At 44.1% G+C, this 25,288-nt stretch overlaps 1 long non-coding RNA gene across 6 annotated transcripts in view; it reads left to right on the top strand.

Annotated features, from left to right (window-relative positions):
• Positions 1-25,288, top strand: part of LOC135968759 (uncharacterized) — a 74,156-nt gene that overhangs the window by 21,654 nt on the left and 27,214 nt on the right. For 3 of the 6 annotated variants that reach the window (XR_010583717.1, XR_010583716.1, XR_012428931.1), the window contains exons 2-3: positions 527-653; positions 16,414-16,500. This is a non-coding gene — a long non-coding RNA (uncharacterized lncRNA). Of the gene's footprint in view, positions 1-526; positions 654-16,413; positions 16,501-23,438; positions 24,429-25,288 lie in introns of those variants that run through there. The other 3 variants (XR_010583719.1, XR_010583718.1, XR_012428930.1) reach the window with 2 other exon arrangements.

Below are 25,288 nucleotides of genomic sequence, written 5' to 3'. Positions count from 1 at the left end.
CTTGTTGTGTGAACTTGGGCAAGTCACCCCAAGTTGTGGGTAGACATTGGTTTGGTAGTTCAGATTAGGTTCTAAGAACTGGAACCAGGAATGGAGCGTCCAATTAGGAAAAAAATAGAAGATTGAGTAAGTTCTGAGACTTAGAACCAAGAATGGCATGTCCAATAAAAAAAAAAGTGAGTCAAATGAACCCATTAGGGGTTGCTAAGCATCTGTGGTAGAGATTGCTTGCTATTTAAAAGTCCCTGTCCACTTTTCTTCTTCTTCTCTTTCATCTTCTTCTCCTCCCCCTCCTCCTCCTCCTTTCTTCCTCCTTCACCTTCTTCCTCCTCTCTCCCACTCCTTCTGTTTCTTCCTAGTCACAGAACTGGGCCCCATTCCTCCACCTCCCCTACTGTTAGCTTTGGCTTTGTGATTGACTCTTAGTCAATGGAATGGAAGTAGAAATTGTGTGTAGTATTTTTGGCCAAGGATATGTGGAAACAGTATGTCCTCCCATGCTCTCTCCCCTTTCCTCTGGCCGCAGGCGGATGACAAGACCCAAGGACCTGGAGGAGCCACACAACTGAAAGGGATGAGGTTCCTGAATCACTACACGGAGGGAAGCGCCCACTGATTAGAAACATCTGCCTGTTTCATAAGGATAAGTAAAGGTCAGTTGTGCTTGAAACATCATGTTTTGGGTCTATTACTACAGCTTACCTAACTTATGCAGAATCAAATACTAATTTCAAAAGCTCAGGGCAGGATCAGTAGTGCAGAGTCAAGAGCTGGGTGACAGGGGTCTGAGTTGAACCCCCATAAGACATACAAGTCAATAATAAGTAAGAGGAGGACAAAATCATGGGGGTCCTATGGCTGGCCTTTATTAATCTGTGGGGATTTTTAGGAGTTGAGGGTCAACTGGTACAATTAGCTTCCCTGGGTTTTGTTTCCCCATCTGTAAAATGGAGGTGTTAGATAAGATCAAAAATAACAAGTGGACTTTGTCTGGAGGGTCAACACTGGTAGGTTGGAAAGGACTATTTAGGTCTCTGTGTTGAGATGGATTCTCAGGTTGGGTCTTGAACTTGCAGGAAAGAGTACCACAGCCAATTAATAGCACAGGCCCAGGAAGGGAGAGAAGGAACCTGCACACCAATGGCTGCCATAGCAATGCCAGGTGTTCTCTGATACCTACAAGTCTCATCATGGGCAGATTGCTTCAGAGCTGTAGTGGCGAATGTGTCCTGTGAGGGTGACCTCAGAGATGAACAAGTGGCATTGAATCCATTCCTAGTAAGTGTCTTAATTTAGTAGTTTTAACTTCACAGATACCAAACTGGGCCAGGTGCAGCAGCTTATGCCTGTAATCCTAGCATAAGGTCAATGCAGGAGGATCACTTGAGACCAGGAGTTCAAGACCAGCCTGGGCAACATAGGGAGACCCTGTCTCCACCAATAATAATTTTAAAAAATTAACCGGGTGTGGTGATGCATGCCTGTGGTTCCAGCTTCCAGGGAGGCTGAAGCAGGAGGATTGCTTGAGCCTAGGAAGTCAAGGCTGCAGTGAGCTATGATCACTCCACTGCACTCCAGCCTAGGCAACAAAATGAGATCCGGTCTTAAAAAAAAAAAAAAAAGAGATACCAAACTGTCTTTTGCATGCATGGAAATTCCATGCAGGTTTTCATTTTCTGTTTTGTTATAGGTTGTTCTAAGTTAGCTCAATGAAAAGAAATACTGGTGAATAGGACACTGGGAAAACGTTCCAATAAGGGTTCTAACAAGGTCAGATCAATTCAGCTAAAGATCTTTAAAAAAAAATCAACTATTTAGTCAGAGTCCCTAGAGTGAGCAAATAATGTTGACACAACTTGAAGAGATATTCCATTCCACTAAGGTTGCCCAGAGGAGGAAAACTAGCTCGTTTTTTCAATACCTGGAGATGTTGTATCATGCAGTTAGGCTTGGTGACCAGAGAGCCAGGAGGCAGGGTTCCAGTTCTAACCTCATTGCCAACTTGCTGTGTGGCCCTCGACAGCTGACATAACCTTTCTGAACCTCTGTTTTCTCATCTGTAAAATAAGGTTTTTGACTAGATGAGTAGTCTTTGAACTGTGTTGTTTGGACCCCAAAGATTCAAGAATGATGTATGAGGTGGGAGGAGGGTGTGGCAGAGCAGGTGGAGTTCTGGGGCCCTCTTCCTCATTTCCCAAGAGGAACCTCACTTGCATCTACTCTATTCATGGGCAAAGCGTGGCACCCCTGGGATCGCTTTCCCACCCTCCAGCTGGGTGACTCCTCCCTGTGGAGGGTTGATCTGTCCAGCTGCAGCACACCCTGGGGGGCTGAGCAGAGGAGGGCGTGAGCTGGGAACTGCTCCAGCAGCAGGGGCTGCCATCTGAACGCTGTGCAGCTGCCTAAATATTTTGCCTCCCGGTTCTTCCCCACAACTGCCCATGCTCTGATTCATCTTAATTAAAGGAGAGCTCTCATTCTGCCTCTGGCTTTTTGTGGATTCACAAAATTCACAAAATTCTCTCACCCTCAGACTTGATATTAAATCTTCTAGTGTGGCTGTGGCTCATTTCTGGTTTTATTTGGACTTAATTTTATTAGTGTAATAGTAGTGGTAGTATTCACACATTAATCATAATGATGAATATAGTTCTATGTTTACAAACCAAGCTTTAAAAATACTTTCACCTGCATTAACCCATTTAACAGACAATGAACCCACCCTCATTCTAACTTTTATTTATTATTTTTAATTGCAAATGCAATATACACTCATATTTCATTTAAACACCTACTTTAAACTCAGGTTACCATGGCTTGAATCTTGGTTCTATCACTTACTAGCTGTGTGATTTGTGGCAAGTTCTTTACCCTCTATGGACCTCAGTTTCCTCAACCATAAAATGGAGATAATACAGCACTAACTTCATGGCTATTGTTAGGCTTAAATGATTTCAAATATGTAGAGTGCTTAGAATGGTGTGTGGCATGTGCTTAGTGCTATGTAAGTTTTCACTACTTTTTTTTTTTAATATCAAGAAGCAAATATTGGTAATAAGGGAAAAGCCTGACATCTGTCCCTTCTCATCTCTGCATTCTCAACAGAGGTGACATCACACCCAAGGGAGTGAAAACTGGTTTTTGCGGGAGATAAAAAATCTAACTTTTAAAAAATATGCTTAAAGCACAGATACATATACACTGTATTAACAGATATAGAGTATAGCTGTGGTTTTAAATTTTCATGGGTGGGGCAATTTAGGGGCAATTTTTTTTTAGAAGTGGAAACACTGTCCTAATCTCATTAATCAGAGTAACACCTGGTTCTGTGCATGTCCTTTCAGATCCTTAAAAAATTCTAGTTATTTTGCAACGATGCTGTTTCTGAACTCTGCTGTGGGTTCTGTCCTGATTTATCGTGGCTGTCTTTCCATGGTGCAGATGCATAAATGAGGTTCTCTGTGCTGATGCACCATGATAAACCATCACTGATGCACACAGTCCTCTGCTTATGAGCATCCAGGCCGACTCCGGTGAATGATGTTCTTGACTACAAGTTCAGACTCCTCCAAGTTCAACTGTGGGGTGAGGGTGGCTATGCTTTCAAAGTTTTCATAGCTCCTGTCAAATTATTCATTTGATCTTCATAAGGACTCTGGGCATGATCACTAGATGTAGAAACCAGCTCAGAGAAGCTGTAGCGTGTGTGGCACAGAGAAACCAGCCCAGTAGGCTTAAACTTCCTGTCTCCTGTGCTGGAGAGGCAGGTAAATTTCTGCTGAATTTTCTCCTCCTTTGGGCTTTATCTGTGGCCTGAGGGCTCCCTGGGCAGTCTTGGACTAGCTCGCTGGGGATCTTCGCTGTACAATTTCTCAGACTTACCCCACCTTGCTGCTTGAGGAAGACCCTCTGTGCCCAGTGAGGTTTGTAAGGAGCCACAGAGGTTGGCAATGCCAGCTGGGCAGTGAGGCTTCTGGGAATCCCAGAGACACCTCTTTCCCTGCAAAAGGTGCATGACAGCCTACTGGCTGTCTCGCCCCTATCCATCATGTTCACTTCATTCCAGAAACAGATCCTCATGGGCTTTCTGGTTTTCTTCCATTGATTCATTAAACCCTTATCTCTGACACTTTCTTGAAACTTTTTGCAACCTAACACCTGACTTACTGACTCCTCTTAAAGTGCTCATGGCACATTTTACCTGGCTCGGTTTTCTAAAACAGGACTTCTCAAACTGTGACGTGTCTGTGAGTCACCAGGGATCTTATCAGAGTGCAGATTCTGACGGCACAGATCTGGGGTAGGAGGGGTTCTGCTTACTCAGCTCCTGAGCAGTTGAGAATGGTGGAATTAGCAGAGTCCATCTAAAAGACGGTGAAACATGTCCGGTTCTCGATGGAGCCAGGTAGCAGGGACCAGCCCCCCTCTTCCTTTCACCTAAAGCAGAGACCCCTGGAGGATGCTGTCTCTGATCTCAGTCTTTCCCTCATTCTGGGTTCTTAGACATTTCACCATGTGTCTGGAAGGGCCAGACTTCCTCTAACCACTCTGGAAAGAGCCAGGTTTATGTTCAATCAGAGGAAATGTGTCCCCATATATTGTAGTTCTGGAGATGCAAGGAAATGGACATGTGTACTCCATTCCAACACACACACACACACACACACACACACACACACACACACATACATCCAGAGTAACTCTCAACATTTTGGCTTTGGCTGCCATTTGCAAGTTGTTCCTTGGTGGTTTGTATCCTCTTTCCTTGAAATTCTTTTCTATGCAAATGACTCTAGAAGAAGGACTATTTCAGATACAAACATCTTAGTGTTTCAGATATTCTTGGCTGGGATGGGGTGAGGTGGGCATGTCAACAGGATATAAAGGGAACCCAGATGCCCTGGGAATACTAAAAATGACCAATCTTTGGTGAGTGCCTACTGCATATCAGGAGGCCTTCAGAGCACTTTATATGTATTTCCTCATTTTGTCCTCAAAAAGACCTGAGGGAGTAGACACTATTGTTAGTATAATAGTATTTATTTTCTGCAAGAAAACTGAGGCCAACAGAGGTTAAGTAATGTGCGCAAGGTCACACAGCTAAAAAGCTGGAGAGCTGAGATGTGGGCTGCAGGAGTCCATAACTGAAGATCATGAGCATCTTACTCTTCTTCCCCTAGGGTTGGAAGAGGAGGAAGAGGTGGTTGCTACAAAGGGGAGGCAAGGGGTGCCAGACACAGATGCTCCCAGTTTACTGCTGGGCTGGGTTCCAGCTTTGCGTGAACTGTGGCTTCTCCATGTTTTTTGTCGTTGGTCCAAAGGACAACTATCAGCAGGTCTTGCTGTCCATTCCAGACATTGCTCTTGAGCCTGTGACTATGGAGAAAGGTGTGGCTTTTCCCTCTGCACTTGGTCTGGGTGTAAGATGGCTCTGACCCACGCCCAGACACACCCCTGCACGCTACCTTCAGTTGCTCAATTCCCTCATGCCCTCCCTTACCTCCAGGCCTTTGCTCATGCTGTTCCCTCCATCTTGTACCTTCTTCCCACTCACTGTTCCTGGATGACTTCTACTTCAAATAACAGCTTTGAGTTGCCCCTATAGGAAGCCTGCCTAGACCTACCACTCCACATGCAGTCACATTCCTCTGTAAGCCTCATACACCATCAGCACTTTCATTCCACATTGGCATTCTAAGAAGTAGAATGGTGGAGTAGTTCAAGGACACACTTTGAAACCAATCTGCCTGGATTCAGATTCAGGTTTGGTCACTTTCTAGCTAGATGACCTTAGGCAAGTCACTTTAATGCTTGGTGCCTAAGTTTCTCCACCTGGAAAATAAGGAAACAGGAGTAACACACACATGTATTACAGGGTTGTCAAGAGGATTCAAGAGGTTAATACATGCAAAGTGCCTCTAACTGGACCTGACGCATAGAAGGGCCATGTAAGCACTTATAATTATTGACCATGTCCTTGACTGCATACCCAAGGAAGACAGACAGTTTCTCCTTTTCAGACCTGTTTCTGTGGAACTTCACCTGGTGTCCTGTGTGTGTGTTGTCTGGCACACAGTAGAAATGTAATGCATGCTTGTGGGTGAACAAATGAGTTTTTTGGACAAAAACCCTGTCTGGCCACATCTAGTTATGGTTCTTCCCAAACCATTCGAAATGGAACTCTGGCCCTTTGTGCAAGCTAGAAAAGGGCCCCCTTCTGTTTTCTTCTCTACCCCCTGAAACCCAAAGCTAATGGAAACAATTTATGTCTCCAATTTTCCTTTTTTTCTTTCTTTCTTTCTTTCTTTCTTTCTTTCTTTCTTTCTTTCTTTCTTTCTTTCTTTCTTTCTTTCTTTTTTTTTTAGACGGAGTCTCGTTCTGTCATCCAGGCTGGAGTGCAGTGGCACGATCTCAGCTCACTGCAAGCTCTGCCCCCCGGGTTCATGCCGTTCTCCTGCCTCAGCCTCCTGAGTAGCTGGAACTACAGGTGCCCGCCACCATGCCCGGCTAGTTTTTCTAATTTTAGTAGAGACGGGGTTTCACTGTGTTAGCCAGGATGCTCTTGATCTCCTGACCTTGCGATAAGCCTCCCACTTTCTAAGGGGGAAAACCCAGACCAAAAAGGGAAAAAAATTGCCCAGGGTCACAAAACCAACAGCGTTGCTGAAATGGAACCTGGACCTCCCAGTTGTCTCTCCCTGCTCCCCCCGCCACACCCCCTCCACACCAAATAAATCCTGAAGTTGAAATGGTGCATAAACCAGACTGCATGATATTGTAGTAACCTTCACCCTGTCATATACCTGCCACCTTAACTCTGTGACCTGGCACACTGTGACTGAATTATTGGCCCCAGTTCTTCAGCCCCTCTGTACCCATACCCTTTGTGATGTTTTAGCTTCTCCTGTTTTAGATGTAATCCACCAGCCCTTGACATTGGCCTTTGTCCTGTGGCTTGCTTTAGCCAGTGGGATGGGATGAGGGTGCAGTGAGCCATTGTAAGCCAGTCTTCAGTGCCTGCCCTTGGCTCTGTCATACTTTTGCCATGATCAGGCTTCCCCCAGAAGTCACTGCCCCTTTGGCCTGAGCCCAGAGTAAGCACATAAGCAGCAGATCTGAGCCCGACCAGTGGCTCAAAGCAGGGCTGCCCCGCCAAGCCCCGCAAGCCCAGCCAATCCCTGGTGCCCCCCGGTCACACGGGAAGTATGTTCTTCTTGTGAGACGTCTCTGACAGGTTATGGTTCTTGTTGACCACTCGGCATTATTGTGGCAATAACTGACTGAAAGGAAACCTGGCTGGCTCTCTTTGTCATCCCTGGTGACCTCAGGCTCTGCAGGGGACCTTGTGGGTGAAATTAGGTGGCACATGTGACTTGGTGTCCCAGGACTGAGAGGCCATGTGAACTCAGACCTTTATCCTGGGTTCTAGCCCCAGTCCTGCCTGTTATGAGGCTGGGTGACCTCAAACAAGTCCCTTGTCTTCTCTGGGTTCAGTTTCCTCGTGCTTGAAGTAAGGGGGGCGGGACTGAGTCTCTTCCAGCCCTAACATGCGTGTGACTCCAGGTGAGTGAGGTTTTGGAAAGATGTGATGTATAACTTTATATTGAAAAAGAACAGCAAGTTGAAATATGAGGTTTAAGTCCCACACAGCGCAAAACAAACAAAAGCACCTGGAGAGAGACATTTTAGAATCCAGGGACGAACTCGTAGAAGAATATTGGGTTCTGGCAAACAGTCACGTAGAAAATGTCCCATCAGACAAGTCTAATGCTGTGACATGTTAGATCTGTCATTCTCTTTTGATCTAGTAGACCTGGAATTACCCAAAGCAACACTCCTTTGTATTTTTTGAGCCGTGGAGCAGCAGCAGTTATGAGCTTGGCTTCCAAAGTCAGACAGGCCTGGGATTGAATGTAGATTCTTCCACTTCCTAGCACTATGACCTTGGGAAACTGGCCTGCCTTCCCTGAGCCTCCTCCTTGATCCTTAAGTGTAAAATTGGAGACTAGGAGATTAGGTGTATTGAGTTCTTACTGGGAGTCAAGCTATATTTTATTTTAATTAATTAATTATTTAATCATGACAGAGTCTCATTCTGTTGCCCAGGCTTGAATGCAGTGGCATGATCACAGCTCACTGCAGCCTGGATCTCCTGGGATCAAGTGATCCTCCCACCTCAGCTTCCCAGATAGCTGAGACTGCAGGTGTGTGCCACCACATCCAGCTCGGGCCATATTTGAATCACTTTGTTTGAATTAATCCGCACAATAGCTCCATGGAATAGGTAATTTAAAAAATTACCATTTCCATTTTACAAAAGGAAAAACTGAGGCTTAAAGAAGTTAAGTAGTTTACCAAAGGCTGCAAAACTGGCAAATGCCAGTCTTTGAGGCAGGACAGTCTTGTAAGTCTTGTAAGAGGTGCTCTGAACCAGTGGCTCATATGTTCTATCTTGCAAAGAGGCTAAGGTCAAATGGCTACAAGGAGTACTTGACTCACCGTAAGTACTCGGACCCTCCTAGGAAAGAACTCAAATACAAGCATCAAAATCACCTGGGGAAACCTCACCCACTCCACAGCCTTGGTGTCGTGCACAGCAGCATGACTAGAAGGAGTTCCTCTTTTGCCTTTCTTGGGGCTGATGCAAAAGGTAGAGGTTTAGGCTGGGCTTTATTTCATTCTTTTTTTGTTGTTGTTGTTGTTTTTAACAGTCAACAATGTCTGAGTGACCGGGGAGTTTCTGTCATGCATGATTATGAATGCCCCCAAAGGGCACAGATAAACACAAGTGCCCACATCAGCCCTTAGAGGAAAGTCGATAGCTTGCAGGCTGGTCTTGAGTGGGCTGGTCCACTATTGAGGCAGAATGCCTAAGGTTGTGGTGCAGACATCGTGGCTCCACTGTGGGAGTGAGAGATCACTTCCTAGAGAATGGCCATTTTGTGGCTCTGCTGGAGGAACAAAGGCTGAGCTGGAACAAGGAGATGGCAGAGCCAGAAGCAAGATTTGAAGCAGGAGGCAGGGAACCTGCTCTTTGCAGTTTCCAAGTGTCTTGGAAAAGCACATGGGCATTGCTGGGCACGGTTTTCCTCAGCAGCGAAGTTGCCACGTGGACAGATCTGTACCGAACCCCAGAGAGGGCTTTGGCCGCAAGCTGAAGTCGGGGTCAGATGGCGAGCTGGGAAGGAGTCCTATCCAGAAGCTAATTAGTTTAAACTGCTGCATCACAGAAATTAAAAGGCAAATTTCAAGTAAGCAGTACCCACAAAAAAGACAAAGGTTTCCCCTGGAAAGAGGCCAATGCTGAAATTAAGAGAGGCAAAAGAATAATAAAGGGTAATTTACAGGTCAATTTCTCTTTATTACCTGAGATATTTTTAGGCTTATTCATTCATTCTTGAATTTATTCTTGTGAATTTGCCCAATTGTAGACTAAACATATGCTTATGCCATGAGCAAAGTAGGGGAACTTTTCTTCCCTCGAGGTTCGGTTTCAAGAGACGTTCAAGGAATTGTTAAATCCAAAAATCTACAAATAATCAAGAAAATTCACATACATATACATTTTGTGTTTTACTATTGTTTTTATTTTATTTATTTATTTTTTGAGACATGGTCTTGCTCTGTCGCCCCGGCTGGAGTGCAGCGGTGCGATTATAGTTTGCTGCAACCTTAAGTTCCTCGGCTCATGTGATCCTCCTGCCTCAGCTTCCTGAGTAGCTTGGGCTACAGGCACATGCCATATTGTTTTTATTTTGAATTAAATATAGACAGTTGAGGACTCTATTATCTTTTCAAGGCTCAGGGCTTCAGAAACATCTAAATCTGGTCCCGCATTCAGCATGTCTGAATCAAATGCCTAGTGCCAAGTATTGTGCTAGGTACTGGGATATAGCTGTTGTATTAGAGAAACAGAACCAATAGCAGCTGGCAAGCTGAGGGCCCGGGAGAGCCAATGCTGGAGTTCTAGTCCAAAGGCCAGCATGCCTGTGATTCGGGAAGAGACATTTCTGTTCAAGTCTAAGAGCCAGAAACAAACCGATATCCCCTTCAAAGGCACTCAGGCAGACGGAGTTTCCTATCACTTGCAAGAGTCAGTCCTTTTCTTCTATTCAGGTCTTCAGCTGATGGATAAGGCCTAGCCATATTAGCAAGAACAATTGTCTTGACTCTGTCTACTGACTCAAAGGTTGATCTCACCCAGAAACACCCTCGCAGACACACCCAGAATAACATTGGACCAAATATCTAGGCACTCTGTGGCCCAGTCAGGTTGACACATAAGATTAACATCACATCTGTGAATCACACTGTTAGTTGCGGCTGTGGTTATTTAAGAGGAAGGCAGTAGAGGACCCAATGAGAGTAGCACTGAAACAGGAAGGAGGGATATCAGACTAGCAAGGTGCACAGACCCTGCTGAGTGATTGGTGGAGGCAGTAAGAAAAGATGTCAATTTTGAGCCTGAGTGTGGAATCAGAGGGTCAGCAGTGGAAGTTTGGTGGTGCCATTAACAGAATTATTAATATTTCAAGGCAAAAAAACTGGTTTAAAGAGGGGGAAATAATGGGGGAGTCTTCGGAGGGGCCATCATCATCCTGGCTTGCCCAAGACAGTCCCAGTGTGCACCTGTTGTCTTGGTGTCCCATTTGGTTTGGACTTTGTCCCTAATAAAAGTATACCAATTCAGGTGACAAGTTGCATTGCCACCTCTAATCTTCAGGCACATTGTATGTGAGCTGTCAACATATTCCATGATGTTGGAAAGGCTGCGTGTCATCTAACTTCCAGCTGTAATCACAGCCTGCTCTTATGGTCCTGACGTCAGTTGCACCAACAACCAGGGACCCACCAGCATTTGTGAAGTTCTGCCAGACACTATTCTGGGCACAGGTTTGAGGGCGAGCAATGGTAAGACTGAGGCATTACATCCAGGGAACTCTGTTCTGAGGGGATACAGACTAGCAAGCAGATAATTATAGCACAGTGTGATTAGAGCTTGGAGAGAAGCAAGCCCAGGGCTCAGGGAGCCCCACCAAGAAGTGTCTTTTTATCACTGGCCATTGCTGCAGGCAAGTCTCTCCTCAGTGTTCAATATTAATTAATGAATAGTGATGGGGCACCTGGGCCCCCTGCTGTCACTCCCCTGCAGCCTATCCCCCACACAGCCGCCAAAAGAGATCTTATTTCTCTTTTAAGACTTCATTTTTTAAGAACTGTTTTAGGTTCACAGCAAAACTGAGAGGAAGGTACAGAGAATATCTATATGTCCCTGCCCCCACATGCACACAGGCTTCCCCATTATCCACATCTCCCACAGAGGGGCATGTTTGTCACAGTTGATGAACCTCCACTGACACATGGTGAGCACTCAAAGTCCACCATTTACAGTCGGGTTCATTCTTGGTGTTTCACATTCTAGGGATTGGACAAATGTATATGACATTTATCCACCATTGTCGCATCACACAAGGTAGTTTCACTCCCCTAAAAGTCCTCTTTGCTCTGCCTATTCATCTCTCCCTCCCTCCTAGCCCTTGATGACCATGATCTTCTCACCATCTCCATGGTTTTGCCTTCTTTGGAATGTCGCATCGTTGGAATCATACAGTCCAGAGCCTTTTCTGATGGGCTTCTTGCACTTAGCTCTATGCATTTAAGTTTCCACGCTGTCTTTTCATGGCTTAATAGCCCATTTCTTTTTAATGGTGAATAATATTCTATTGTCTGAATGTGCCACCGTTTATTTATCCATTGACTTATGGAAGAGCGTCTTGGTTGCTTCCAAAGAGATCTTTTTAAAATAAAAAAGCTGAGAGGTTATTGTTTTCTTTCTACATCCCCACGCTTCCCATTATATGAGGCTGACATCTGGTTTCTTATTAGGGCCTATCCTACCAGCTCTGACCCTGGCTGTCTTCACGATTGTTAATAGAGTGCGGATAAGAGAACACATTCAATCTACGGGGGCTTGATTGGGAGTTAAACCTGTGAACAGAAACTACTTGACATAACTTTTGCTCAAGTGAAGGTTGGGCTGTCTCACTTATGGAGTAGTGAATTCCCTGACATTGGATGTGTGTAACCAAAGGAACTGTGACTGCCTCATAGGAATATTTTAGAAAGAATTAAAACTTTAAAATGGGTAGTTCTACTATTTGAACTTTAAGGCCCATTTTAATATGTGACTCTATGCTAAAGATATTTTGCGTATAAGTGGGAGATGTTCTTCTTCCCTCCTGCCTCTTTAATCCATCTCAAGAGAAGGGAATACTAATCTAAATGGAGGCTGACTCAGGGCCTCACCAGGCTATGGGGCACTGGCTGAGCCACAGGGCATCCATGCAGGCCTGGCTAACTCTCTGGCACAGTGTTCTCCCATAGACTGGAGAAAGGGCCATTGGAACCCAAGGCTGCCTTGTCCATCTCTTCTTTCTTCTGTTTTATTTATTTTATCACATTCTTGCCTAGCACTGACTGTGTACAAGGCAGGATTGTAAGTCCTTTCCAAATACTAACTAAAGTAATCCTCAGAGAAACCCAAGATGGTAGGTACCGTTATTATCCCCATCTCACAGATGAGGAAACGGAGGGCAGAGAGGTTAAGGAACTTGCCCACAGTCATGCAGCTAGTCAGTGGTGGATCAAGATTTGAAGCCAAACATTGTGGTTCTAGAATCGATGCTCTGAACCACTACAGTCGTGCTGCCTTCTTTGTTAAGTGAAAGCTTCAGTTTTTAATGTCATTCTGGTGATTAGATTGGGTCTCACTGGGGAATGAGTGCTTCCTTGTTCCGATCCCCCTGCAAATATGGGCTTATTCTGTCAGACTTTGGGACAAGGATGGCAGGGCTCCTCTGTATAAGTATGCACTCATCTGGCATCATCATCCAGTGCAGAGACCTGGCCTTGGTCACAGGAGGCCATCGGTGACTTCATGCAGCAGACCTATCTTCCTTTTTAGAGTTAGCGCCTATTCATCCTGTAGATTTCAATGAATTTACCATCCCCTTAAGAAGTTTTATTAACAGTCTGCCCTGCCCCAACCTGGGGGTGTTAGTCAGGCTAAGATAGGTTATGCTACAGTAACAAACAACCTCAAAATCTCAATGATTCATCACAGCTAGAGTTTATGTTTCAATCATGCTGAACCACTTGTGGTCTAGGCAATTATCCTGGGTTCTGTTCCTCCACGTGGTAACTCCAGGTTATTTCCACTTCATGGCTGTACCTTCTCAACACATTTGCCTCAAAGGGGAATGAGAGACTGGAGAATCATGGAGAGGTGTTTCAATGGTTCATGTATGCTCACATTTTATTCTCACATGACCCCAAAGGGCTGGGAAGTTAGTTTCCTGAAGGTCCAGGCAGGAGAAGAGAACTGGATGTGAGTGAATATTAGTCATGTCTTCCAAACTAAACCAGGTCTCTTTTTTTATTGCTCTCATATCATCATGCACCTTATTTATTCCAGTTTGTAACTGCATATTTGTGTGGTTATATGATAAATGTCCATCCTTCCCCCAATCTCCATTAGAATGTAACTTCCATGAGGCAAAACCGTGTCTGCATTTGCTTATTGTTGAATAAATGGGTGGGTGTATGGATAAATGGATGGATGAATGAATGAATAGATAAGAAAATGTGTAGATAGGTGAATGGATGGATGGATAGATGGATGATTGGATGAATAAATGAATAGGTAAATGGTTATATGGATGAATAAATGGATGGATAGATGGACAGATGGGTGGATAGGTAGATGGATAAATAGGTAGATGGGTGGATGGATGGATTAATGGATAGATGAATAAATAAGTAAATGAATGGATGGATACTTGGATAGGTGGATGGGTAGGTGGCTGGCTGGCTGGCTGGATGGATGGATGGATGGATAGGTGATGGATAGGTGGCTGGTTGAATGAATTGATAGATGGATGAATGGACAGATAGGTGGATAGGTGGAGGATGGCGGGATGGTTGGATAGATGGATAGGTAGATGGGTGGACAGATGGATGGATGAATGGGTAGATAGATAGGTGTATTGATGGATGGGTGGCTGGAGGAATGAAAGGATAGTGAGCCCTTTGTATGAAAGATGACACATTCACAATTCATCATTCCTTAGATGTGTCTATTGTTTTCTTCCAAGTTTCAGAACTAGCACAATCCTAATAAGAGTTAATCAACATTTCCTAGGGGATTAACATACGAGACCTTTCAGAGAATTAATTGCCATTTGGTGTTAAAAATGCAACCAAAATCCCCAGGAGAAGTTGTAATCTCAGAACTAAGGTCTCACTTCTTCACTCAGCCGCTGCCTTGCTGACATGCCAGTCCTCTTTGTGGCTGGGAGGGGCAATAGAAATGTGTGAAGCCACCACCAGGGAAATGCTACTCACTTCAACCATACTACGGTAGCAATCCTTGGCTTATAATCTCTGAGCATAGATGAGATCAAAGAGACAAGTGGCACATTTGGGACATCAGCAGGAAATGTGCTTCCTACTCTGAAAGCGTATGTGGCATTGAAATGGATCTGCTTTTGAGATAGCTGAGGAGGAGTCTGGGGTCCACTCCAGGGAGAGATGGCTTTGCAATATGTGGAAGGGGATCCTGCAGGAGGAAGGAGATGCTAATCCTTTGCAATCTCTGTTCCTCCCAAGACTGCAAATTCTTTTCAATATCACCTGGAGCTTCATTTAAATAACCCACTTGCCCCAGTAGCTCTGACATTTTATGAGAAGTCACCATAAAGAAGGCTTTACAATAGGTCACAATAATCAGTGGTCTTGTTGATTGGTTGAACTGCTGCATAGCTGAGATTCTTCAGAGGCCATGCCCTGCATCCTCTCCATTGTTAAACAAGATCTTATGATAAATGCAGTTTTCAGATGTGGTGGTCGTTAGCAACATCACTACTATAGTCAAATTCTCCTCCATCTGAGTGCATGGTACAGCTACATCTCCTCACTCCCTACCAGTGTAGCCATTGACTTGCTTCAGCCAATGGGGTGTGAGCAGAAGTGACACATGTCACTTCTGGGCAGAAACTTTAAGCGCCACTGTGCAATTTGGTCTTTGCTTCTTTCCCCTGCCACACAGTTTGTAATGCTGCAGAAGCTCCAGCAGTGCAAGTCCCTGAATGAGGGACCTGATGGACATAAGCCTCCAGTGGACCTGCAGTGGATATGCAGTGTGAGCAAAAACCATGTCTTTGTTGTGTTAAGGCACTGAGATTTTCAGCCATTTGCTACTGCAGTATTCTCTACTCTATCCTGCCTAGTACATGTGACTATTTTATAACACAGGTTACAATATTGATTTAGGAGCTTGAATAGAACTGGGCCTCCAAGTGGACAACAGACACCCAGAGGAGGCGTTCTGGGGCTCATGTTGAGAGCAGAATCTCTGAAGCCAGGCAGTCTTGAGTTTGAATTTCTGCTATGCCACTTAGAGGCTGAGTGACCTGGGACAAGCTACTGAACATCTCTGGGCCTCATTTCCCCTTTCTGAAAAATGGGGACAGGACCCACTTCATAAGATTGTTGTAAGGGGTGAATTAGAAAATACAAAGAGCCTAGCAAAGTGCTTCTTATTTAGTAAATATTCGATAAATGTTGATGCAGCCAGAGTGAAATGTATTTTATAAAGTTCAATGAGCATAAATTTCATTGCTTTGTTAAACAACTCAATCTTTATTTTAAGGCAAGAGTTAGAAAACAGCCAATTTAGTGTTGTCCACTTTCCTGGGGATAGGCTTTGTGCCAACAGGGTGCTAGGGGGACAAGGGTGGCCATCAGGAAGCTCTGCTGGCATCTGGTAAGTCATTCTCATTCTCATCTGGCCTCTCGTCACCTGTTTGCACTGGTCCCTACTGTGACCTTCCTTCCTAAGCAAGGCCTCCTCTATTCGTCAGCTCCCTGGGCTGCAGCTGGGCTGCTCAGAAGGTCTGAGAAGACTGCATCTGCCTCTTGTCTCTTCGCTGTTGGAAACCCTCCCCATAGAAGTAGAGGGAGCCATTGTCTCTGGCCACCACACGAGACCCTGTGAGGCTGTGTGTACCCTCTGGTCAGACCTCCCCCTCTTTCCTCTACTCTTCCGTTTTACTGGTGGTCTTGCTCCTTCTGTGGGAACAGAGACTCTGGCATCTTCAGCTTTGAAATTGCTTAAACATATCTGCTTGGAGGTGGGATAGGTGAGTCAAGCTTCAATGTCCTTCACTCTGACCCCAGGGTGTCTAAATGCTCTTAATTTCTTCAGATTATCCTCCAACACCAGGGCTATTTATCTAACCTCAGGGACAGTAAATAGGTCTGTGGCTCAGAAGCTCCTTTCCAAGGAGTTTTTGAGGCCTGCATTCCTGGCTCACCAATACTTTTCACCCGTTTTGTTTTTACATCTTTTTCTAGAGGGAATGGATGCCACATGGTGCAGCTGCCTAAAAGCTAAGAAGGGGTCATGGGGTAACAGGAAATGCCAAAGAAAAACAATAATTGGTAAGCATTTAAAATCACCACCCTACATCATTAGCTATTACAATAATTGTTATTACTATAATCATTACAGACATATTGAGTTATGGGTTCTTTTATTAATAATTTTACTCCTGCACCTTGAGCTCCCCAATCCAAGTAATACCCATATAATTAAAGTTCAACTTTTTCCTTCCTGCCTCAAACAGTATTTCCTGACCTCCAGCCCAAACGTTCCCCTCCTCTCAGCTCCTATTTGATTGCTATCTTTGATATATAGTAATATGTATTTTAAATGAGCTTTTCATGTGTATACATCTCCTTTTGCTTTTTTGTTCTAGTTATCTATTTCTGCATACAAACTATCCCCAAAATTAGCACTTCAAGAAATCATTTTATTACATTTACGGAGTTTGTGGGTCAGTAATTGGGAAAAGGGATTGCTGAGATTGCTAATCTCTGTGCCACAATGTCTGGGGTCTTTCTGGGAAGACCCCGAGGATGGTGGTGACTTGATGGCTGGGACAGGAATCATCTGGAGATGGCTTAACTCCTGTATCTGGCATTTGACACTGACTGCTGACAGGAACATCTTCAGATGGCCTCTTCATGTGGACTGGGCTTCCTCCCATTATGGCAGCCACAGAAGTCTTACTATGGCATCTCAGGGCTCCAAAGACAAATGCCCTAAGAGAACTAGGTAGAAGCTCTACTGTCTATTTTGACTTAGTATTGCATGTCACATGTTATCACTTTTACTTTAAGTCCCAACCTGCCTAGATTCAAGAAGGAGAAACAGACCCCACCTCTCAGCAGGAAGAGTATTAATGACACACTGTAAGATCAGCAATCTTTAAAAAATACCTTTTGCCACTGGTCTAGAAACTCCCTCCAGGACAGTGACCATGACTTATTTCTCTTTGAACTTTTCCAGACCCATCACAGTACTTTAAAAGTAATACATACTCAATAATAATTATTGGTTGTTGAAATGGCCTGTGATGGAGACAGCCACATAAATATCACGGGTTGATACAATTGGAATTGAATAGCATTATGTCATTGACAAGTCACCCTGATATAAGCATCATTCATACGTCATTTAAGTATCACAATAGCCCTGCCAAGAAGGCAATGGTAGCCTCACCTGTGAGCTCACTGGGGCCTCAGAAAGGTTAGACAATGTGTCTAATGTCAACACAGCTGGAGGGCAGATTTGAACCCAGGATTTACCTTCCAGTTCAGGACTTGACAGCACACAGAGTGGGAGACACCCAGTTGAAACAAAGGTGCGAAAACAGGCAGGTAAACATGACTCCCTCCATGTGTGTCTTGAAGTGTTCGACAATCCCTATCCAACATCTGCAGGCTGTTTCTCCTTCCTCCTGTGCCCCCTTGCCAGAAGGCTCAGTGAGGAAAGGCCTCCAAGTCTGGTGTCGAAAGCCAGGCTCCTGGTAACCAAAGATGGTTGGCAAATGGTCTTTGAACAAACTTGTCTCATGAAATGCCGGATCGGTTTCACAAGTACATAAAATAACAACAGAATCAAAGACATAAACAAGAACAAGCCTGTAATCGTCACACAGCTGGGCAGGCACGGGGGAAGGAAGGCAGTTTCGGATGCCCTTGCCCCTCCTGTTTTCTTTGCTGGAGATTCCAGTTCTCTGGCCATCTGTTCCTTGTTGTGGGTGGTTAAGTGAAATGGGCTGCCAATACAAATAGCCCCACTTGAGGTTTGTTTGCATAAATTGTTTTGAAAGCTTCATGACGAATTTTCAGGATTACTTGCAGTGGTAGGGACCTTGGCGGAGGCGGAAATATAAATTTAGGTATGCCAGTTGGAATCTATTAATTTGTTTGCAGCCCATCACCCTAGCTCTACTGCTTAACCGGCTGTGTGACCTTGGGCAGATGAATTAAACTCTCTGGTCTTTAGTTTTTGCATCTGTTCAATGGGAGATGATAGGCATAGTAGCTACCTTATGGGATTACACATTTGAAACAAAATGATGTATTTAAGGTGCTAAGCACAGGGACTCCCATGGGTGTATGTATGCAATAAATGGAAGAAATTAGAGTCTTTTTCCAAAATGAGAGGAAGAACTGCTTCACTTGGTGTGCAGAGTCAGATAGCTGCGGGGTTGCACCCCAACTAGTTGACTTGTTCTTTAGGAAACAACTTCGGGAAAGTTTTTTTTTTTCTCTCTTTCTCTCTGAGCCTCTTCAATTTGGAGAATGGAGGAAATAACGGATGATGACAACTACATGAAGCACCTTATATAAAACACATAGCACCATATCAAGTACCGACAATGACTGCCATTGTTATTTTCCACAATGGCCATGGCTGGACTGCTTCTGAAGGAGTTTGAGCCCTTTACTCTCTAGATCTGGGATGGCACATCCATCTGTCTCCGCCATTTGTTCTGGTTGCTTGGTTGGAGATGTCTGGAGCAGCTTGTTCAGAAGGAGCTCTGCGGGGCTCATTGGGAAAGAGTGATTGGTACTTTCTGCCAGGAGTGAAGGGCAAGGAGTGAGGGCACAAGAGTGTGTCTGACCCTAGACTCTAGCAAAAAGGCATTAAAACTGCTGCCTGCACATGGTCAGCCGGTAAAGAGAGAAGACGTCTAGGGTGAAGGAGTGAGGTGGAATGAAGCCATAGCTTGGAATGTAATTCTATTGTGCTGCTGGCATCTCCAGGAACAGGCTGGGGAGGTGCCAGGAAAACAGTCTATTTTAGGTTGATTCTCTTAGGGCAAGAGAGAGACAGAGATGAGACAGAGACAGAGGAGGGAGGGAGAGAGAGCGAGAGAGTGCAGAAGTATGAGACTAAGGAGGGCAGATAGAGAAGCAGATAGGAGACAGAGACAGAGAAAGGAAAATGGGGAAGAGGAAGAGACAAGGAGTAAGGAGACAGAGAGGAAAGAGCTAAAGTCGAAGAGAGACAGAAAAAGAGGAACACACAGAGAGACAAAGACAGACACAGAGAAGGTGTGACAGAGACAGATGCAGATATGGACAGACACACACAAATGCAGAGACAGCCATACAGAGGGAGAGAGAGACACATATACAGAGAGTGAAACAGGAGCACAGAGAGATAGGGTAGGAGAGATGGAGAGATAGAGACAGAGAGAGAAGGGAGAAGAGGGAGAGTTAAGTGGCTGCCCATGGTTCCCAAAGCCAGACGCAGCAGGGAATGGTGTTCATTCAGCCTGTGTGAGGATTTGGATCTTACACCCAGGGACCACCAGAAGCGGTGGTGGCCCTTGTCCCTTGGATACCAGCTGCTCATGAGTCCTCAGCCAGGCACACCTGCAGGATCTTTTGGGCTTCCAGAAGCCGGACTCAGGTCTTTCATCTTCCAGCCCTGGAGTCCCATCGTGTAATGCAGGGCAGGAGCTGCCCAGATGGAGTGAAGGCCGGAGCTCATGGCCGTACCAGTCCCAGCATTTGCACTGATGACAGTTAAATTGTCAGGGCCTCTGTTGTTCATTTACATCACAGCCTTGAGAGTCCTCTGACGACCTCCCTAAATGAAAGCCAGCTGCCCCCGTCTCGTCCATTGTACATTTTGCTTCACTTCAGACTTCAGACGGTCTCGTGACTTTCAACTCAAACCTGCCGTCTGCCTTGACAAGCTGTAGTGCTTAATGATATTTTATTGCATGATTTCACCAAACCCTAGAGTTTTTCACTTATCTTAAGCTAATGGACTAAATCTGGACCCATTTGCTAAAACAAGCTCTCTTTTCGCAAGGAGAAGAGTGGTTACACATAAATCAGGGTTTCAGGTAAAATATTAAGTTTCTATTGCGTCTAACTGAGCAACAGGCTGTACTTCTCTGTGACTGGTATGGCAGCCATCACAAGGCAGGTTTGAAACTTGTTTTCCTACTGGGAGGGAGGCACAGCAAGCTATTTGGTTCACTGCCCCCAGTCACTTGATAAATGTTTGTTGAGCTTCTATTATATGTAAGTCCTTGAGGGATATGCAATTAAAAAGCGTGCCCCAAAAGAGGTTACATTCTGGTAAGGGATATAGACACACACACATGCACACACGCACATACACACATATATACACATGTACATAAAGATATACATCTTTAGATAAATATACACATACATGATATAAACACATGCATGTAATAGAAATACACATACTTATATATACACACATATATATACACATACATGTAAAATATACATACTTATATGCACACATATACGTACATACATATGCGCATATATACATACTTAGATATATGCCCACACACATATATACATGTAAATATATATACTTACATATATGCACATATATGTATATACACATGCATATATACATACTTAGATATATAAACACACATACATATATACACATACATGTAAATATATACATACTTATATATACACATAAACATATATACACATGCATATATACATACTTTAGACATATAAACATATATACACATGCACATATATACACATTTGTACACACACATATACACATTCACATAAATATATAAATACATACATATACACACATACTTACATATACATATTTAGGTATACATGCACAAAAAATATATATACTTATATACACACAGACACATATACACATGCACATAAATATATATACATACGTATGTATACCTACATACATATATACACATGTATATATATACACATTTGTACACACACATACACATGCACATAAATATATAAATACATACTTAGATATATACACACACACCTATATACACATACACATAAGTACCTATACACACACACACTTAGACATATATACACACAGACAGATATATACACATGCACATATGTACATATATACACACATACACACATTTATACATGTGCACATAAATATATGTATACATACTTATATATACACATATACATATATACACATGCACATACATATATATTTATACACAGACACACATACATATATATCTGCATAATTTGAAGTAGAAAAAATTCAGCACTTCAATGGAGGAGGAGTGGGCACAGTTCTGGGGATACTCCCTGGCAAGTGAGTGCACTGTCAGCTCAGTGGAATAGGTGGCTTTGAGGGTGAAATTTCAAATTTGGGTAGGACTTAGAGCAGCAGCTTTCAACCAGAGATGATGTTGCCTCCTATGGGACTTTTGGCAATGCCCAGAGACATTTCTGGTTGTCACAGCCAGGAGGAGAGAGAGTTAGGGATGCAGCTAAACATTCTCCAATGCACGGGACATGTCCTCATAACAAAGAATTATCTGGCCTAAAATGTCAACAGTGCTGCTCTAAAGAAATCTTGTTTTAGTTCAGGGGTGTCCAATCTTTTGGCTTTCCTGGGCCACATTGGAAGAAGAATTGTCTTGGGCAACACATAAAGTACACTAACATTAATGATAGTTGATGAGCTAAAAATAATTGCAAAAGAATCTCATAGTGTTTTAAGAAAGGTTATGAATTTGTGTTGGGCCACATTCAAAGCCATCCAGGGCCACATGTGGCCTAGATATAAGATCCAGATGGCCATGTGGCCAGGTATAGTTGTGCAGGTTGTATACTGACCAATTCCACTGGGTGCTAGTCACATTGCCTCTAATGGAGGTGAGCCTCCTGGAGTTGTGCAGTGCAACAACCCTGCGGGTGGATAGAAAAGCATGAGCAAAGCTCAAAGGCAGGACAATTTGTGTTAGCTTTGGCTGGAGCATAGGGGACCTGGAGGGGGTTGGAAAGGAGTGAAAAGTTGGGTTTAGGTTTGGGATCTAGGACTTTGTTCTGTAAGCAGTGAGGGACTACTGAAAGCTTTGGAGCAGGGGATGGAAAGGTCTGAACTGCTTTGGAAAGACTTGGCGGACAGCAATTGTAGTGTAGACTAATGCCATCATGGTGCAGAGAGCAGAAGGAGGAGAGAGACTGTGAGAAGGGAAGACAGTAGGACAAACACTATGTGCCCTGTGGGATTGGAAAAGATGCATCTGGGGGCAGACATTGCGTGGAGGTGAACTAATGGGGTCAGACGGGAATTTAGGATATCCGTGCAATCAGGGCCACCATCTCCAGGCCCTTCTTGAATCAATCCCAAGTGGACATCCTCCCATCTGCTTTATTTCAAAACTGAGCACTCTCATCTTTCACTTGCTCACTGTGCCCTGAGGCCCTATTTTTGTATCATGTAACAAAGAGTTGTTCTCTAACATGGTAATTATTTTTCTTTGATGGTGACAATGAGATCCAGAGAAAAGGAAAGAAGAATGGACTTGAAACCCTCGTGAGGCTCTAATGATGGTGACTCTGCAAGGCCGAGAGCAGAGATTTACATATTTACTGTCAAGGGGAAGGTACCACAATGTGGATGTCGTCTGGCAGGCACCTGGGTGACTGACACGCAACATCAAGTGCACTGTCCTGAAAATTAGCCAAGATGGGCCCTAGTCCTTCATTGCTACCTGGTGTGATGGTGGACACCCAACATCCACGCCCTGGCTACCAGTCTCCCCATCTTTAACATGGATTTGATCTCCAGATTGCTACATTTGTGTCCATATATAGTGGACAAAAGTGGTGATGGACTAACCAATTAAGGGATGAGGATCTGCAGGCTTTATTTACTTCCAAAATGTTTATTTCATCTGTTGATTATCTGCAGCATGGCCACCATGCAGTTAGTCGTGGGAGTCCTCTCAGCATAGGAAGCCACTGCTGCTCCCGAGTAAGCAGGTTGACCCACAGCTAAAGAATTATTCCTTTTGTGTCTCAGTTTTCTGATCTTTACGTCAGTGATGATAGCAGTACCACCTTGTAGAGTTCTTGTGAAAATTAAATGAGTTAATGAACTTAAAGTGCCTAAATAGTAGCTGGCAGAAAGTAAATGCTCAATCAATGTTAGGTATTTTGACCATAATCGTCATTGTTTTCTCATTGGTCTCTTTTCTCTTCTTACGCCTTAGGATTTGAGAGGTGTCCCTAAACACCAGCTGCTGTGTTCTGTGTAAAAGACACTCAACAGGCCAGGCACAGTGGCTCACGCCTGTAATCCCAGCACTTTGGGAGGCCAAGGCAGGCAGATCACTGGAGACCAGGAGTTCGAGATCAGCCTGGCCAACATGGCGAAATCCTGTCTCTATTAAAAATACAAAAATTAGTCGGATGTGGTGGCTTATGCCTGTAGTTCCAGCTACTTGGGAGGCTGAGGCATGAGAATCACTTGAACCCGGGAGGCGGAGGTTGTAGTGAGCCAAGATTGTGCCACTGCACTCCAGCCTGGGCTAGAGAGTAAGACTGTGTCTCAAAATAAAATAAAATAAAATAAATAAAAAATAAAAAATAAAAGGCACTCAACAGAGTAGACATAGGAAGTAATCCTGGCCTGGCTTGGCCTAGCCTCTGGAGGCAGCTGTTTTTCCACCTGGTAAATTGATGATTTTCATTGCGTATTTTCTCTGAGTGTTTGTTAACTCCACGGCAGTCTTTTGGAGTTAGTTTGTCATTGACTTGAACCCATCAGAAAAGAGTTGACCTCTCATTCTGCATCTGGCATTTGGAGTGTGGCGCTAGGACTCAATCAAAAAAGAGTGGAAATAGCCATTGGCCATTGAGGAACGGCCAGGCCTTGGCATGCCAGAGGTAATGTCTTTTTTGGTTATGCCCAGTAAGTACAACAAACTAAAAGAGAAAAAATAAATAAATTTGGACAAAGTGATCTCAATTCATGTGTTTTAAAGAAACCTGGAATAACTTAGAGAAGAGAGATGACAAATATATGTTTCCGGAAAATATTAGCTGAAACTGCAACCACTGTTGTAAACATTTGCCGTCCTCCTGCAGAGGAGGGAGCATGCCACTCCATCTTGTTGCATTTAAGTCCATATATAAAGGGTAAAAGTGGTGATGGACTAACCAATTATATGGTGAGGATCTGCAGATTTTATTTACTATGAAAATGTGTATTTTATCGGTTGGTTATTTAAATAAATGGCTGTAATACAAATCAACTGACAAAAACCATCGTTCCCCTCAAGGATGAAATATCTGAATCCATTATTCAAAGGCTTTTGGAAGCCTCTGGATGACTGAGTGGATTTGTCACCAGTCTTGTTGATCGCTGATAGAAGTTCCTGACATGGGGGTTAGGGTTGCTTTCTGGTAAGACTCCAGGGGCAGCCTTTTGGAGTTAGTGTGTCATTGAATCGGACCCATCAGAAAAGAGTTGGCCTTTCATTCTGCATCTGACAATTTGGCTTATGGCACAGGGTAAGAGCCTGCTGCGGCGGGGCCCTCTGCCAGGCACTTTTGCCTGCTGTATCTCATTTAAATCACACAGGACAGGCTCCTCTGCTTCAAAATTGGCCCCCTCTTGGCAAGTCTTGTCAGCATTTAGATGGCAATATAATACCAGAATTCACCCTGGAAACCCTTCTGAGCAGGCCTTCCTCCAGCCAAGCCCGTGTGGCCCCACCCTGGGTCCATGAGCAGACATGGCCACAGGGTGTCGCTGTCCCACTGGGCTGGGCCACGCTGAGCATTTATCTGGCTGTTAAAAAACCCTGTCTCTTAAAGAAAACAGTGCAACACGCAGTTGCGTAGCTACTCAGACAGGCCTTAATTACAATGCAAACCTTGTCAAAAAATGAGGTTTACTGTAGGAGGCATTTTACAGGACTAACTTTTACATGCTAGATTCAGTTTTAAACAAAATAAAAAAAGAGAAGAGAAAGAAAAGAAAAGCAAGAGAGAAATCAAATGAGCCTTCTCAATGCTTGATCCCTCACGTTGTGATATTTTGATATGTTATGTGGTT

The sequence above is a fragment of the Macaca fascicularis genome, chromosome 20 (genome assembly GCF_037993035.2).
Source record: "Macaca fascicularis isolate 582-1 chromosome 20, T2T-MFA8v1.1".
NCBI lineage: Eukaryota > Metazoa > Chordata > Mammalia > Primates > Cercopithecidae > Macaca > Macaca fascicularis.
Note: the sequence above shows the minus strand (reverse complement) of the source record. Positions and strands in the feature narration are given on the sequence as shown.